We start from the raw sequence: 16,288 nt of genomic DNA on the forward strand, positions 1-16,288 counted from the left end.
ATAGAAAGAAAACAAATCAAAAGGGACGAGTGAAGTGAGACCTCACCTCTCCAGTTAGTTAAGATTTGACTAGTTTATTAATTGTCATTAGTAGACTACAAATGATTTAAGAAAACCTTATGTGTATTAGCACATGTTTTAATAATTGACATATGGGCAAAGACAACTCTAAGTAAACTTATATATAGGTTCTTTTTGTTTCTATACCAATGCCTGTGTCTTTTAATGTCCTAAATAAAGTATCCCATAATATACAGTCACCAGCTAGGTGCCCTGGTCGATGCTCAAGATAATTCAATCTACTAGGGCCCCATTCACACAGAATAATTATGTCCAGCTGGAACATTCCCTGACTCAATGATTTAGGTTGGTCAGTCTTACAAATATTAGAGAAACAATCTCTCAGATGGGAACCCCAGCTGGTCTTGTTACAACATAGAATTTCTTTACCCAGAAGAAGTGTAAATGAGGAAGAAGGAAGGAAGGAAGGAAGGAAGGAAGGAAGGAAGGAAGGAAGGAAGGAAGGAAGGAAGGAAGGAAGGAAGGAAGGAAGGAAGGAAGGAAAGAAAGAAAGAAAGAAAGAAAGAAAGAAAGAAAGAAAGAAAGAAAGAAAGAAAGAAAGAAAGAAAAAAAAAGAAAGAAGGAAAGAAGGAAAGAAAGAAAGGGAGGGAGGGAGGGAGGGAGGGAGGGAGGGAGGAAGGAAGGAAGGAAGGAAGGAAGGAAGGAAGGAAAAGGATTTTCTTTTCTTCATGATTAACTCTTTCTCCAGTAAAATTGCTTTCCGAAAGCATATATTTTGGAGTTTCTTACATATACTATCTCATCCAATTGAAAATTAGAAGAAAAACAACAAATTTCTGTACTTTTTTAAAGATAACTTTATTTCTATGTGGATACAACATAATTTAGCAAATTCCATAGTGATGGTTGTTCAGATTGTTGCCAATGTTTTGCCATTATAATAAATGCTACAGTGAACACCTTTCTAACCTATTATTGTACTCTTATAATATTTACTTTTTAAAATAAATGTTAAGAAGTGGAATTTCATTTCTGTAGCCCTAGTAGCTAGCAAAATCCAGAGCAGAGTAAATATTATGATGAATTGACACTGTTCAAAGAAAAATTTTTTGGTTTCACACACCTTTTATTTTATTTTATTTTTTTCACACACCTTTTAAATGTATTTAAGTTTCCTAAAAAATAAAAAAGCAACTTCTAAAAAAACAAAAAAGAAAACAAAACAAAACAAAAAACTCTAGGCCTAGGTTTGCAGCAGCTAGAAGTTTCTGGGGCAATTCTACTGACCATCCTGTCTGAGACTCACTTCTCTGTGGTTTGCAAGACAATACTACTGTGATACATAAAGCCTACCAGTTCCCAAAAGGCTTTCTTTCTCACCTGAAAGAGTGAAAAATACAGAATTAGGTAAGAGACATCTGTTTCCCCTATTCAGCTTTCCTTGGATCAAGATGCTAATTTTCTAATTGTTTTTCTCCCATTGAAGAGCTGCCTTTCCTTGCAAGGCAGAGTGGGGAGAGGTCCTTTTTGAGTCTTTACTTCAGAGGCCCAGGGTGCTTGCTTGCTTGCTTGCTTTGGAGGTCACCTTTGCTGCAAGCTTTTCATGTGCTTGACATGCTTAATTTCATCAATTGGACCTGAAGAGGTGTTCAGACTGTTCTGGAATTCTGCATATGTCAATATGGGAGACTATTAGACCATACACCAAATGCTTTAGAATACAAACACCTCATAAGTTTAAGTGCGTATTACACAAAATATTTTATGAGAATATATGTTGATTGTATTCCCCTAATATCAGATTATAAAATATTAAATATGGGAAAAATGTTTTTGGAATAATTATTGTTGCTTTTTGGAGTGTGGTTGGGAAGGGAAATAGAAAAGTAAGAAAATATATGTTAGCTTAATTACTCAAATAGTTCTTTCATGTTATTTAAATATTTAAATCAATACTAATAAGTAAAAATCATATATTTTGATACATTTTCTTACTTGCCATCAAGCTTCAAAATTTTCATGAAAAATCAGATTTATAAGAAAAAGTTAATATCAGATGACATTATGGAAGGATTCATAATAGCTCCCTGCTCATAGTGGCATACAGTCAATTAATTTCCCTGGGTCTTGGGTTCCTCATCAATAAATGTTGAACTAAAGCAGTTTCTAAATAACCCTCTCACCCTAAATGCCATGAGTCTATGTATTTGGAATGAAATGATTCATTGCTCTGTAGGTCATATATCTCTCTCAGGAATGTAAGGAGTTAACAAAAAAAAATCTCAAGATATAAATACAGACTTTTTCTGAACTGCCAATAATCTATTACTTACTTGAAAATAACCTCACAAGTAGTTTGTTGATGCAGTCATTTCTATAAGCATTTCCATTTCAGAGGAAATCACACACACACATAACACAAAAGGAAATCACTAGTCTATCTGTATGTATACAGTAGGGCAAGGCTGGAAGAAACTTTCAAAAATTTTCCTCAACGTTTAAAAGAGTAGGGATACCAAATTTGGAAGATTGGAAAAATCTGGACTTTGAATCACAGATTTAAAAACTTCAGTTTACTTATGTATGAGGTTATGTTTAATGTGGTCTACTTATTTTCTTTTGCTGATTTGTAATGCAGTTGTAAATGCTGAATTTTGATTAAACTGCTCATTCACTGATTGGTGATGATGTTAATGATTTTTTAACATTACATCTAGTCATTTAATAATGATCCAGTTTTACTGTTTTCAACCCAGAAATAAGGCAGCACAATGCAGTGAAAGAACATCAGATAAAGCCAGGAAGATCTGGACTATAGGCTAGACTCTATGACCTTGGACAAATGGATTAACCTTCTGCATCTCAGTTTCCTCTTTTGTAAAAAGAGAATATTGAATTGCTTAGGTCTCTTCTTCCTTTAAGATTCTATCATTCTATGTATGAGCTGACCCACAGTTTTCCTCATTGCCTACCAAGATCCTAATTCATCTCTGATTCTAATTCTAATAGAATTGATTTACAATAGGAATTTCTTGCTTTAACCTTAATAATGACAATAGCAACAACAAACCAACATCCTCTACCCCATCTGGCTTTTGAGTATATTCCATTCTCAAATACAGGAGCCAAATCAAGAAATACAAAGAAAGGCTCACAAATAGAAAGAAAGGATAGAAAATCGAAAAGAAGCCCAAGCACAGATTTTCACACCCAGGGATAAGGAAGGGGAACAGGTATAATTAATAAAGATTCTTTACTTCAAGTGGCATTAACCTAACTCAAACAAATATAGGCAAATTAAAGGAATTTACTAACTCACATAAATAGATGGTTGGGAAGATCCATCTGGCTTCAGGTATACGTGGATCAGGATCATAAATCATAAATGACAATATCAGGAGTGTCTCTCACTTCCTTCTTTGATGGGGACTTTTTCAACAGATTTTTTCTAGATCACCAAGATGATGGCTGAAAGCTGAAGACTCAAAATCTATATAAGCTTAATAACCAAGAGGGAGAAACATGTTTTTTGTTTCCCAAATAACTTCAAGAGAAAGTCCCAGGAAAGAATAATTTATTGATCTGAATTGATCATGTACCTATCCTTGTACCAATCAGTGTAGCCTATACGATGGGATTCTCTGATTTATGGGAGCAGTGTAGGTGATGTTTCCACTTCTGTAGCTGGAGCAGGGAATATAGTCAGGCCTATATGGAAAGCCATATGGAATGGGTTGCTCATAGGAAAGAAGGGTTTTGTATTCTGAAAAAGTGGGGAAATCATGCCAGAAAGATCACAAACAGAAGGCCACTACAATAGGTTTCATTTGGCATTGCAAATCAAGGCTAGATGGTAGTTATCTGGGATGATGAGTTCTGATAAAAAGGATTCTGAGCTATGTGAAGGCTCACTAAGAACAAGTGTGAAGATTGATTAGCAATGTCTTCAACGGACACGGTAGTGGACAATATAGGTATGCCAACCATATAGTTATATATGGTTGTGATGTGTGATGTCACAATTCAGTTCCTACTAAGTATGGTCAATTCAACCATGAACTCTTTAGAATATCACAGGGATAGGCCCTTCTTTTGAAAATTTCCAATTATTCATGCTTATAAAGCTACCTAGATTCTTAGAGATGGGAACCCCTTCCATAATGGAAATTCTTAAATTTCATTCTAAGTCATGTTGGACTTTAGGACACAAAGAATGATCATAGCTAGTGGTTCTTAACAAAGAATATATATCAGAATCACCCAGGCAGTTATTTTTAAATATACATGTTTAGCCTCTATCCCCGAACTTTCTGGTCTAATAGATGTTGGTAAGATCCTAAAATAGCAAAATATGATTATTATATATGAAAGTCATACATGCTCATAGTAAAAACATACAGGACCAAGAGAGGTATGAAAGTACCTTTTCTACATGAAAAGTAGAAAGTCTCCTCCCTTCCAAGGAGGAGAGGTGGGGAATGGGGAAAAAGGAAATTTTCTTTCATCTTATATAAATGTCTATATTGTTTGAAATTCTTTTTTACAACAAGCCTGAATCAGTTTTGTATTTTATAATACGCTTGATAACCTAAAACACTTATTTTGATCAGAAACTATAATCAGTGTCCATGCCAGCCAAATTGTCTTCACTGAGACTATTCTACAACTAGTAGGTAACAAAAACAGCATAAAGTATTTTTAAAAGTTCTTTTTGAGACAATATGCTTTATTTACTTCTCTGAGGTAACCTTGTGGGCAGGTTATATATTCTTTCTGAAGCTTTCTATACATATAAGTGTATATCTATATCACAAAGGTGGCACAAACTCATAAGTATATGCATATCTCTCCTTTTATTATTGTTGTAAACATGTTCTACAACTTGCTTTATTTACTTATTTTGGCCTTTTCCTCACAGGATCTACCTACACTTTCATAAAATCTATCTCCTTTTAGTGATATAATATTCCAAGTTTTTCCCCTATACTAATAATGCTTCAGCATACATTCTTTTAAATATATATCTGGGCAGCTATGCAAGTACAGCTATGGAATATATTCCTCCTTAAGTCTTATTAGTATATATGTGCATTTAAATTTTTGATAAATACTATTGAATTGCCCTCCAAAAAATTACACCAATTTAGGGATCCACTCATACTGTGACAATATCTGTCTTCCCTGCTCTCAGATGGCAAGTCTATTTCAAAGAAAGCTTCCCTGATCACCTTGAAATATATCCTGGTCAAGAACCACGGTGTTTGAGGCTATTACGTAAAAAAAGAAAGAAAAAAACCCTTAGAAAAACAAAACCTGTAATTTTTTTTTGTTTTAAATCTTAGGATACTTCTTGGAATAGGAAGTCATATGTGAAATGATTAAGTTCTAGGGATCATATCCTATTGGATCTCTTTATATACTAGAACTGGTATTGAAAGCTAGCAGCTTACGAGACTTTGGATGAAGATCGCAAGACCTTGCTTTTGTCACCTGCATCAGGATTTCAGACCACGGAAGCTACACAGATGAAATTCAGTGACTACAAGGTGAATCTTTTCTGTCCATCTGGACTCTTCTCTGGCCTGGGATCACAGTGTGATTCTGACCACTCAGTGATGGTGGAAGGCTGAGCACACTCAGAAGAACAAAGTGCTTAGAACTTTCTTGAAAAGTGATTTCCACAAGAATAAGGTACAGCTCTAGGAAGTTTAGACACAAGTACATGCACACACACACGCACACACACACCACACCTAGACCTTATGTAGAGAGACACAATGTTGTGTATTCTTAATCTTGCTAAGATTTAGCAATTGACAAGTGAAAGTAGGAACTTTCTCAAGTTTGTGTTAGGGTACCTGAATTACATTTACGGTATTGAATAGGTCAACCCATAATCTATGGGAATAAAAAAGAGAGTATGATAAATAAAGTACCCAGATAATCTAAAACACTTATTTCAATCAGTAACTACGGCATCTGTCCCAATCAAATGGTCTTCACTGAGGCTGTTTTGGTTGCTGGTGACAAGAGAACAATCTAAGCTAGCTTAACACACAAAGAAAACAAGATGTGGGTAAATTAATGTTAGGAGACAGGGTTTCTTACAAACACCCAAGGCAGGAATTTTGTAAGGGACTACAACTAAGACTTGAGAAACCCCACTATTTCCTAGGCACTATATGCCTCCACCTCTCATCTCTTCCTCTGCTTAGCCTTTTTCATCTCTTCTGTTCTCTCTCTGCAGGGCAGCACTCCACGCCTTTTCCAACCCTTGTGGTGAGATAGATACTTTACTGTTCTTGAACTTCCATCATCTTAGTTCCAGTGACATGCTGTATCTACTGGGCTATCTCAGAATCCAATTTTCAAGTTCTTGAAAGAATCCAACTGGCCCAGTTTGGCTTGATGTCCACTCAACCTTGGCCAGAAAAGGTGGGTTTGTGTAACAATATGACAGCATCTAAAGTTTAATGGGTGCTAACTATACTTCTTAAGCATATATAGCCTTTGGAGCCCTCCTTCATCAGGACCTTGGAATAGTTTTTAGAAAAAAGAGGATATATATATCCTTTATATATATATAGCCTTTGGAGCCCTCCCTCATCAGGACCTTGGAACAGTTTTTAGAAAAAAAAAGGATAACTGTGACTTGTGTGGATATCCTAAAGGATGGCTCAAATCTTTCCCTCTGAGAAAATTATGTGCAGAGAGAAAGAGACATGCATATGAAAAGCTAACTTGTGCCTTAGAACTCCTTTCAATAATGCTAGAATGGGACTAAATTGCAGAACTTCAAGAGTCTGAAATACCAGAGTTCTAATTCTAACTCCACATTTACTACCTGTGTGGCTTGGACAAGTTTCTCTACCTCTGTGCTCAATTCCTTTTTCTTTCTGTGAAACTGTGAAAATAATACACACAGCATGACACAGTGTGCAGAGAGTTACTAAGTGGTGCTACCTCCAAAGCACTTACATATTGACAAGGATTTACGAATGCTTCCTCTGTAACAAGAAAATGTCCAGAGGAGATTCATACCAATAGGATGGGAAAAGTGGATAAACAGAGTGTGCTTGCCCTAATGAGTGTTATCATTTTATATAATATTATTACATAATAACAAGAGATAATAATTACCAATTATTATATATACTGTGATGGGAAATTTTCTCAGTGCTTTACATGTATTTATGTATATTAGCTGAGTTACTATTACTGCCCCATTTGGAGGCACAGAGAATTTAAATAACTTGTCCTAGGTCACACAGCCAGTAAGCTGTAGAAGTAGGACTTGAGACTAGACAATCTGGCTCCAGTGCTCACATCTTAACACTACTCTGTACTGTCTTCAGCCCAACTATATCACAGGCTATCCCATCACATATGTTCCTAAACCAGAGAGGTGTCTGTGGATATTCCAGCACAGAGAGAAGACAGTGTGCCTTCAAGTTTTCAAACTGGCTAGAATCTCCCCTTGTTTATTCCACATGCCCCCTTTAATGAGGTTACCTCATTGGAATTAATGGATTGTTATTCTTCTTGATCGGTGGTGTAAACCGTAAACTCTGAGATAGTTTGCCTACCACACTTAGTTTAAGCTTTGGAAGGTTTACTTGCAAAAGCTCTTAGAAGCACCCATGAATAAACAAGAGCGAAAAGTTATACCAAGGATAGACATTTTTGGTTACACTTTTTTTTTTTTTCAGATCTATCCAAACAACTGGATTCAAAAGCTTTCTCTGACACCATAGGCAAATGCTTCTTTTCCCCAGGCACAGATAGCCTGTCAGAGACCACACAGGCCCACTGCTGTGGTAATTGGAGAAATCTATAAATGAAGCAAGGTTTTATTTTTGCCAGTTTCTACCTTAAAAGAGTCCCAAAGAGCAAGACACTGGTAAGTGGCAGTGAAGGCTGATGACTTCTAAAAGAATTAGCGGACATACATGTGACAGATGCCATTAGTTAGCTGGCCCAACTCCCACTCTCAAACCTACCTCCTTTGGCATCCTTCATTATAGAGGCTAGAAAAGCCAAATATTTGCTTTCCTGCTCTCCTGCAGCCCGCATTGGCTACGTGAAACAGTTTTATCCCCAATGAGGTATAAGTGGAATTCTCCAGGAGCTTCTGGCAATTCTTCCCTTCCCTGATATAAAGGACAGATGTCACTAGCACCATCCCTTCTGCAACTGCCTTCTTCTGGCCTTTGATATACCCTAGTGCCTAGAGCTATGGCAGCCATCTTGCAACCCCAAGAAATGGGCCAACAGAATTGGAGAAATACTAGCTCTGGTATTTTTTTGAGCTATTACCAATCACCCACAGCTATTTACCTCCAGAATGCCTATTATATTAGTAAGATAGTTTAAGTCACTCTTAGTAAGGTTTTCTATGGATGCCAAAAGTATTCTTATTGATACAGTATGACAACAGATACTTTAGCCCATTTATTGCCTTTTAATTCTACACCTATTCATTTATCCCTCAGAAATCCCCTAGAAGTTGGGTTAAAGAGCATTATCTAATCAAATCACTAAAGTGATTCATGGGGCACAGATAATCAAAATGAGAGTTCTCTTTATAGTTTATTCCCTTATCATAATAACTATTTTAATTTAAGACCAGTATCACATTATTAATAGTATGGTGGTATACTCCATTATTAACCAAACTTCATGTCAGTCTAATACACACTTGGGGTCTAAAAGAGTATACAAAGCTATTTTTTTTACTTCAGTTACATATTTCAACTTTATAGAGTTTATGGTTGGGAGAAATGGTTGTGGTCATTTGTTTTACCTCACCCTTCTCCAGTTCTCAAATAAAGCCTCCCAAATATGCCCTTTATAAAGAGCACTCATATGACCACCTCCTCATGGACACTAAGAAATCAAGTTCCTCCTTCTTGGATATTCTCCTCTCTTCCTCTACACCTAGAGATGGGCAGAGAGACTCATGGGAGCAAAATGAACCCCATTAACTAATATCATTGTGTGCATAACAGGCACTCAAATGTTTAAATTAATACATTAAGAAGGAGTATCCACCATAAACTAGGGGTTTCAGAGAGGCTTTTTAGAAGATGTGGTCTGCTTTAGTCAGTTTGGGTAGCTTTTTTTTATTTTTTAAGATTTTACTTATTTATTCATGAGAGACCTACAGAGAAAGAGAGGCAGAGACACAGACAGAGGGAGAAGCAGGCTCCAAGCAGGGAGCCTGACGTGGGACTCGATCCCAGGTCTCCAGGATCAGGCCCTGGGCTGAAGGTGGGGCTAAACTGCTGAGCCACCCGGGCTGCCCCAGTTTGGGTAGCTTTAACAAAATACTGCAAACTAGAGGCTTATAAATAACAGAAATTTGTTTCTCCCAATAAGTCTAAGATCACAGCACTGACAAATTTGGTGTCTGATGAGTCCACTTTCTCACGGACATCTCTCTTCTAGCTGTACCCCACATGGCAAAAGGGACAAGGGATCTCTCTGGGGCCTCTTTTATAAGGATACTAATCCCAATCATGAGGCTCTACCTTCATGACCTGATCACCTCTCAAAGGGGTTCCCTCCCAAAGGTGGGGAGGGATATCACTCCCCTATAGCATCCTATAACATCACTTTGAGGATTCAGATTTTAACATAGGGATTTTGAGAGGATACAAACATTCAGTCCAAGCATGGTTTAAACAATCTTAAACATTGTTTGTGACCTAGCCAAGTGGAGAAGTGATAGGTAGAGCAAGCCAGAAAGAACCCATGGGATGAAATGAGGTACTTTACATGAATACAAGAGGGCTGCCCTGGGAGAAGTAGAAATAATCTCATGCTGCAGAAGTGTGGAGTGTGAAGCAGAGAAGTTGGCAGGGATTGAATCAGCATGGCTCTTGGCGATGGAGAAATGTTTGAAGGGTTTTTAAGAAGGAAATTGGCATTGCTTTGGATTTTAGAAAAATCACTTTGGGGACGGTTAGGGGGTGGATTGAAAACAAGAGACTGGATTCAAGGAAGAGAGGCTTATTATGAGTTCCTGGAGAAATAAGAGGCCATGGGGTTCAAACTAGTTAATCCATTTGCAAATATACTAAGCACAAATTTCAACATTTCAAAGTATTCCACCGTGTTGAATTCAAGTCAAACACATGCTCAGTTGTGTACCAGCCAGACAGTATAAAGCAAGGCTGACCCTTAGACCCTCATACTCTCAGTGAAAGGGAGGCGGCAACAAAGACTAGGGAGCAGGATGGGGAAGAACCTAGTCGTGCGCATAGGCCACCTACCCGGTGTTAAGGAGAGGGCACTTGACAGTTGCCCAACTGCTCATCCCTGACAGTTCTGACAATGATTGTATAGCTTAGAAGGCGAGAGCCATAACCAAGGTCATACAGTGACCAGTCCAGAATAGTCTCTGGCACCTGAACCCAACTGCACGCCCTACATTCCAGATTACAAAACCTGCTGCATAAAACTAGTTCAATTAAAATTTAAAATAAAACAATCACTTGTTTTTAAAAACAAAACAAGCACAGTTTTTCAGCAAAATGTCACGAACCTGGATGAAACTGTAATTTGGGAAGTTGTAAAAATATGGCTGTACCATCCCACTGGCCAACGCCTGTCACATGACCATGAAACTTGGGAACCGCCCTGGGGCTCCACCTTGCCCAGTTCTTTCAAGGCTATGTGAGGATGAAACCAGAGTGGGAGGTCAGCTACACAAGATGGTCCATTTAACAGCTGATCTGCTGGGACCAGTGCCTAAGAAGTTAATTTCTAGCTTTGAGATGGTTTCTGGTAATTGTAGGTAATTTAAAATATAATTTCAATTTAGTTGGGAAAAAACTCTGTTTGCAGTGTTTATGCTCATCACTCTAATTTAAGGTCTAGAATGTGGGATGAACTGCGTTTCAATACACGCCCATTTTGCATCTTCCTGATTTTACCACCAGTGATTATAAAAACAGCCTCAGCAAACCTCAGTCTGCACTGCAAGACAGATGCCGCAAAGCTCAGATATAAAGTTTCACATTGCTGGAAGGTTAACTGTTGTGCATGTTAATGATTATCAGATAGATGAAGAAAACCACAAGGCTCCAAAATGTAAAAGGCCCTCAAAAAAATCCAGCTCGCCCATGTTTATAATAAGGCCACTTTATTATTCTTTTTTCAAAGAAGGATGACTATGGCTGAGCTCAGTGTGGTCTGCAGGCAAGCTTAATGGAGGAATAATTACACGAGGCTTCTTGTGAGTGGGCCGAGAGAGCTTCCCTCCGGTTTGTGTGTTACAAACTGCTCCACACTGAGCCCTGACTGTCTACGAGGTTGCAGGGTTCACATATTTCTTACCACAGTGAGATCAAATGTTTTAAATGTACAGGTTTATTTTAAGTGAAGAAGAAATTTAAGGATATATTGTATGTGATTTTATAAAGATTTCTTTTTAATTGTCTACAATGTGAATAGGAGAGCAACTCAATGACAGCAACCCTGGCAATTATTTAGAATCCAAAGAACCCTTATGCACCAAATCTGCCACTGTTGCTCACTTAGGACACATGCAGCCAAATGACTAAGAAAATAACTGAAATAAACAATTGATCTAATAACCTCACACAGTTTCCCATCTAACCAGCTTGCAAAACTCTCTCGAATAAAGCTCAGGGCAGAAACAGAACTACACTGCAATGACAATGACACTGTGTTAACATTGGCATTGGAAATCATACTCCAAGTCTGAAAACTGAGGGTCAAGGGTCAGACTTGCTGGTTGCTAGTATCTAAAACCTGCCTTCAAAAATAGACCCTAACTAATGTCACCAAGCAATCATCAAGCAATACCACTTAGATCATGAAGATTGCCTGGAAAACTTTCAAATGGAGCTGAGAAGTTTAACAACTGAGAAAACAAAATGTGTTTCACAGTAGCAGACTCAAATTAATCTGGCTTTGCCAAATAATGACTCAGCAAACAAACAAGCTTTTTAAAAATTTTTGATAATCAAAAATTATTACATGTACCTCATTTAAAAACAAATTCAAATATTACCAAAGTAAAAATTAAGTTTTTCTCCAACCTCAAACCTCTGGCCCCCCTCTATCTCCTTCCCCTGAGGCAGCCCCTACTATCAAGTTTTTTTGGGTGCTATAGTCTATGCATAACTAAATCTGTGTATTTAGCCACAGTGGTGGCTCTAGAATTTCTACACAGGAGGGGCTTAGGGGCTGCAATCTGAGTGGATGTAGGTAAACTGCATAAAACTACATTTGCCTGGTATTTTACATAAGGAAGAACATATAAATTTGAGCATCAACAGAACTAAGGACAGCAGCGAGTTATAAAACCACTGAAAAAATGGGAATTCATGAGTCTGTACTAATAACAAATAAATAGTAAATAATAAATAAATGAGGGACGGAGAGCCCTGGGCTATAGTGAAATACAATGACTGATGGTGAATGAAGCAGTACTGGAGCTGAAGAACTATTATTTTGCAATCATGATAATAAAGATTGGATCAGACAGGACTCATCAAAGGATGCTTCATGGATATTAGTACCATCTTAAAGTTCCTCCCTAGGGGCCACTTCTTAATTGCAAAAGTGGGGTGGGGGACAGTAATTACATAACAGAGAATTTGGACAATACCTTGACCAAGTCATCGAAATAAACGTTACTGGTGACAACAGAGACATGATAACCTGAAGGACTAATATCACCTATGTAGTACTTTGGAAACATCGAACAAACCTAAAATGCGGAGTATTCTATTTTTAAAAAGTGAGGGCAGGAGTAAAAGAGAAGAGTGATGGTAGTGAGGATTATAGTCTTCAAAAAAGCTAAGCTAAGGTTGTAAAAGATAAAGAAACACTACAAAAACGTTCCAGATTAGAGGAGGTGAAAGAGATATGACAACCCAGTGCAACACCAGACCTTAGACTTGATTCTGTACTGGAAGGGGAAAAAGCATTGTAAAAAAGACTATTAAACCAACCAACAGAATTGGAATTCAAACAGTAGAGGAGATGAAAAGCCAGCTATAGGTTTGATACTGCTGCTTCTATCACACCACATCCTGCCAGCACCACCCTCCCTTAGGGAGCTCTGAGTCCTTAAAAAGCCCTTAGAGCTTCTGCCCACAAAACTCCCTCTTTGTCCAGGGAAGCAGAAGGTGACAGAGATCCAAGGAAGGGTAGGTTGTTTCTGCAGCTGGAACGAGGGGCCATTTTAAGTTTTGCCTCAGGAACTGGAATTTTATACTACATCAACGATACAAGCCCAAGACTGAGGATCTCCTAGAAACTGCATCGCAAACTCCTTTCTGGTCCCCTCAGATTGGCTTGTGCTAAGCTCACTAAAAACTTCATCTTACTTTAAGTTCATATAAAGTCAAAGAAATTCCATTTAAGAATAGTGTACAGCAAATGTGGCTAATAATTGCTTGGGAAATAAAACAAACGAATGAGTGAATGAATGCATGAATAAACAATGAGGGCATTTGAGGAATGCTCTGATAATGAAGACTACTTGTATGACTTATGTAGGAAAAACAAAAAGAAAGTGTGATTTTTCCACCTTAGCTCTCTATGAGCTATGCTTAGGTAATATAGTCATTTCCCTGTATTTGCTTCTGAATGTAAATGCTTCTGTATTCGAGCCAATATTAAGTCTGGGAATATAAAACAGTAAAAAGGAGAAAAATTTCTTTAAGGGACAGATAGAAACACAATGCGCTCATTATCAGACTTCTCATAAGGTAGTCAAAAATGGGAAATTAAACATATAGTGCAAGAAAACTGTAATAACTTTACACTCAAATGAAACTTTGAGATAAATGTGTGTGTGAACAGTGGGGGGAGGAAATTGACAATGATTAAGTGAAAGAATAAACATGTGAACAAAGCAGAATCTGTAATTCACCCTGACAGAGAAAAAAGAAGCTGGATCAAAACTCATCAGGCCCCTGAATGCAAGAAGCCAAGGTACAGATATGTGGCTGCTGGTGCCAGGTGAGCATCCATGGCCAGGTTTTGCTTGGCTCTAGAGTGGTGGGAGTTAATATTCTCTAGCCCACTGATTTGGGAAATTTGGAAATTTGTTCCAAAAGCAAGAAAGCGTTCAAGGAGCAAATGTTTCTAAAAAATAAACAAAACAGCAACAAAAACCAACAAAAAGAAGTAAGTATATAAATGTCTGTGCATCTAAAGAAAATCATCCTACAGTGTTTACTGGCCATACTGAACACCCTTCAACCTTTCCCATTTTTCCAATTCTACTTCTATTGCAGCACTTTGATTTTGCACTGGAGAAATTATCCTTCTCCCACTAAATGCATCGTGTTGGGGCTGTCAGCCAAGTTGTGTACTTCAGGCACCTGGCATGTAGTAGTATAGATCAATAAATCTATCTGTTGAATGAATGAATGATCCCAGCCCTCCTTTAACCAGGCAGTGAGACACCTTTCTCCCTGAGATGGGGTCTTAAGTGACATGTCACAGACTAAAAAAATTCCAGAAGCCAGCTCATCCTAACAGAGATGTTCTAACGAGACCATCCGTTTTTGTTTCCTAGTCCCTGGGATTCCTGTACAATGATTCCTGTCCTTTCGAAGCCAGGTGCCTAAGCTTTGTTTTATTCAAGAACTGTCATATATCCTTCCAATAAACTTTCCCTCTACTTAAGTTATCCAAAGCTCATTTCTGCTGCTTATGAACAAAGGATCATGACAGACCTACATTTCTCAGCTTGCCCCTATGGAATACACCAATTATTATCCCCAAATATGGTCTTGGTAATAAGAAGGTTAGAGAAAGTTTATTGATTTTTCTTTCTGCTTTTGTTTCCATGTGTCTAGTTGATTTCACCAAAAATACTTACAAGCAGGCACCAGAGGAGCTGAAACAAAAAAAATTCAGTTCTTTGCATTCTCGGCAGGAGCTCTTTTTTATTGTATCTAAAAGTATCTGTTGTTCAACAGATGTTCGCAGAGCTATAATGTCTTTATGTTAAGAAACTACTTATTTCTAGATTAATTTCAAAGGATGTACTTGCAATTTACTAATATCCAAAGCCCCACCTGCCACAAATTTCGCCTGATTTTCACATCCACTCAGGAATAGCTTGCAGCAAGAACAGGGTATCACTTTTGCTGCTAAATTTTCAACTTTCCAAGTTTGCCTAGCTATATAAAAAACAAACTTGAACAATTCCTAGCATCATCCTTTTTCAAAAATACAGTTTAAATATCCGATTTTATGTAGCAGCCTAGTTACTTTTTATTGAAAAGACTAGAGGAAATGGTTATTGCTATTTTGTTTTCAAGTAATTATTTTTAAGTAAAAAATATCTATTGATAATTTTTATTGTGTTGGCCATGATTTCAGTACCTAGTGCAGTTCTGAGCACCTAACTGATGTTTAAGAAATAGTACACAAATTCATGAACAAATGAATACTTTGTTTTTAATTGTGGGGCAATTTTGGTTTGATGCACCACTAAGAGTTGGTTAAAGAGTATCTATTGCATAGCCATTTTTAAGTCAGTGGACACAAATGTTACAGCAACTAGCTATTTTTGATGGTTCCACAAACTGCAAAAGTTTTAGAGTCTTAAAATGGTGCTATTAAAGAATGAAAGCGTACAGTCTGCCTGGGATGATCCTGTGGTAAAATTAATACACTGGAGGTCCCCCTCTCCAGGTACCCCACCTTTGCCCTCAAATCAAGCTAGAGGCTAGACTTCATCTGAAACCACATCTTATTGGCTCCTTCCCTTCCCCTATCCTTTTCCCCTCTTTACCTTACAGATTCTTCCCAAAGAGCAGTCAAAACCCTATCTCAGACTCTGCTGCTACTGAACCCAACCTAAGACAGACAATATGCTGCTATCTAAATAGAAATGTTATGTAACAACACCAATCATCAATGAAACTTGAAATTTTACCAAATGCTGGGATGACTGCAAAGGATATATCATCATAGTATAGAATCAGACAAATGACAACCATAATTTATTGAGGGCCTTCTATGAAGACACTATCTCCTTGAATTCTTTTCACAATTTTCTTAGTTAGACATTACAACTCATACCTCCAAAATAAAAAAATTAAGAATCAACAACATCATCCAAAGTCAGATAATCAGTACATGACAATTTATTTTTAGTATCTCCATAAAAGGTCTCATAGGTTGATCATAATGTTCCAAAAATATTCTGAAAGAAAATGGCAATGTCCCTCTGTCTTCCCATTCTTTAAAAGTTGTGGGATAAAGCCCA

General features: G+C 37.5%; 1 protein-coding gene across 31 annotated transcripts in view; it reads right to left on the minus strand.

The window, feature by feature from the left end:
- The window catches only part of BMP4 (bone morphogenetic protein 4), a 348,582-nt gene that overhangs the window by 68,276 nt on the left and 264,018 nt on the right, over positions 1-16,288 (minus strand). For 2 of the 31 annotated variants that reach the window (XR_012036636.1, XR_012036632.1), the window contains exon 4: positions 1,402-1,688. The exons of the other annotated variants lie outside the window; for them this stretch is intronic. The gene's annotated coding sequence lies outside the window, so the exon portion shown is untranslated. The remainder of the gene's footprint in view (positions 1-1,401; positions 1,689-16,288) is intronic. 31 annotated transcript variants of the gene reach the window in all.

The sequence above is a fragment of the Canis lupus genome, chromosome 9 (genome assembly GCF_048164855.1).
Source record: "Canis lupus baileyi chromosome 9, mCanLup2.hap1, whole genome shotgun sequence".
Classification (NCBI taxonomy): Eukaryota; Metazoa; Chordata; class Mammalia; order Carnivora; family Canidae; genus Canis; species Canis lupus.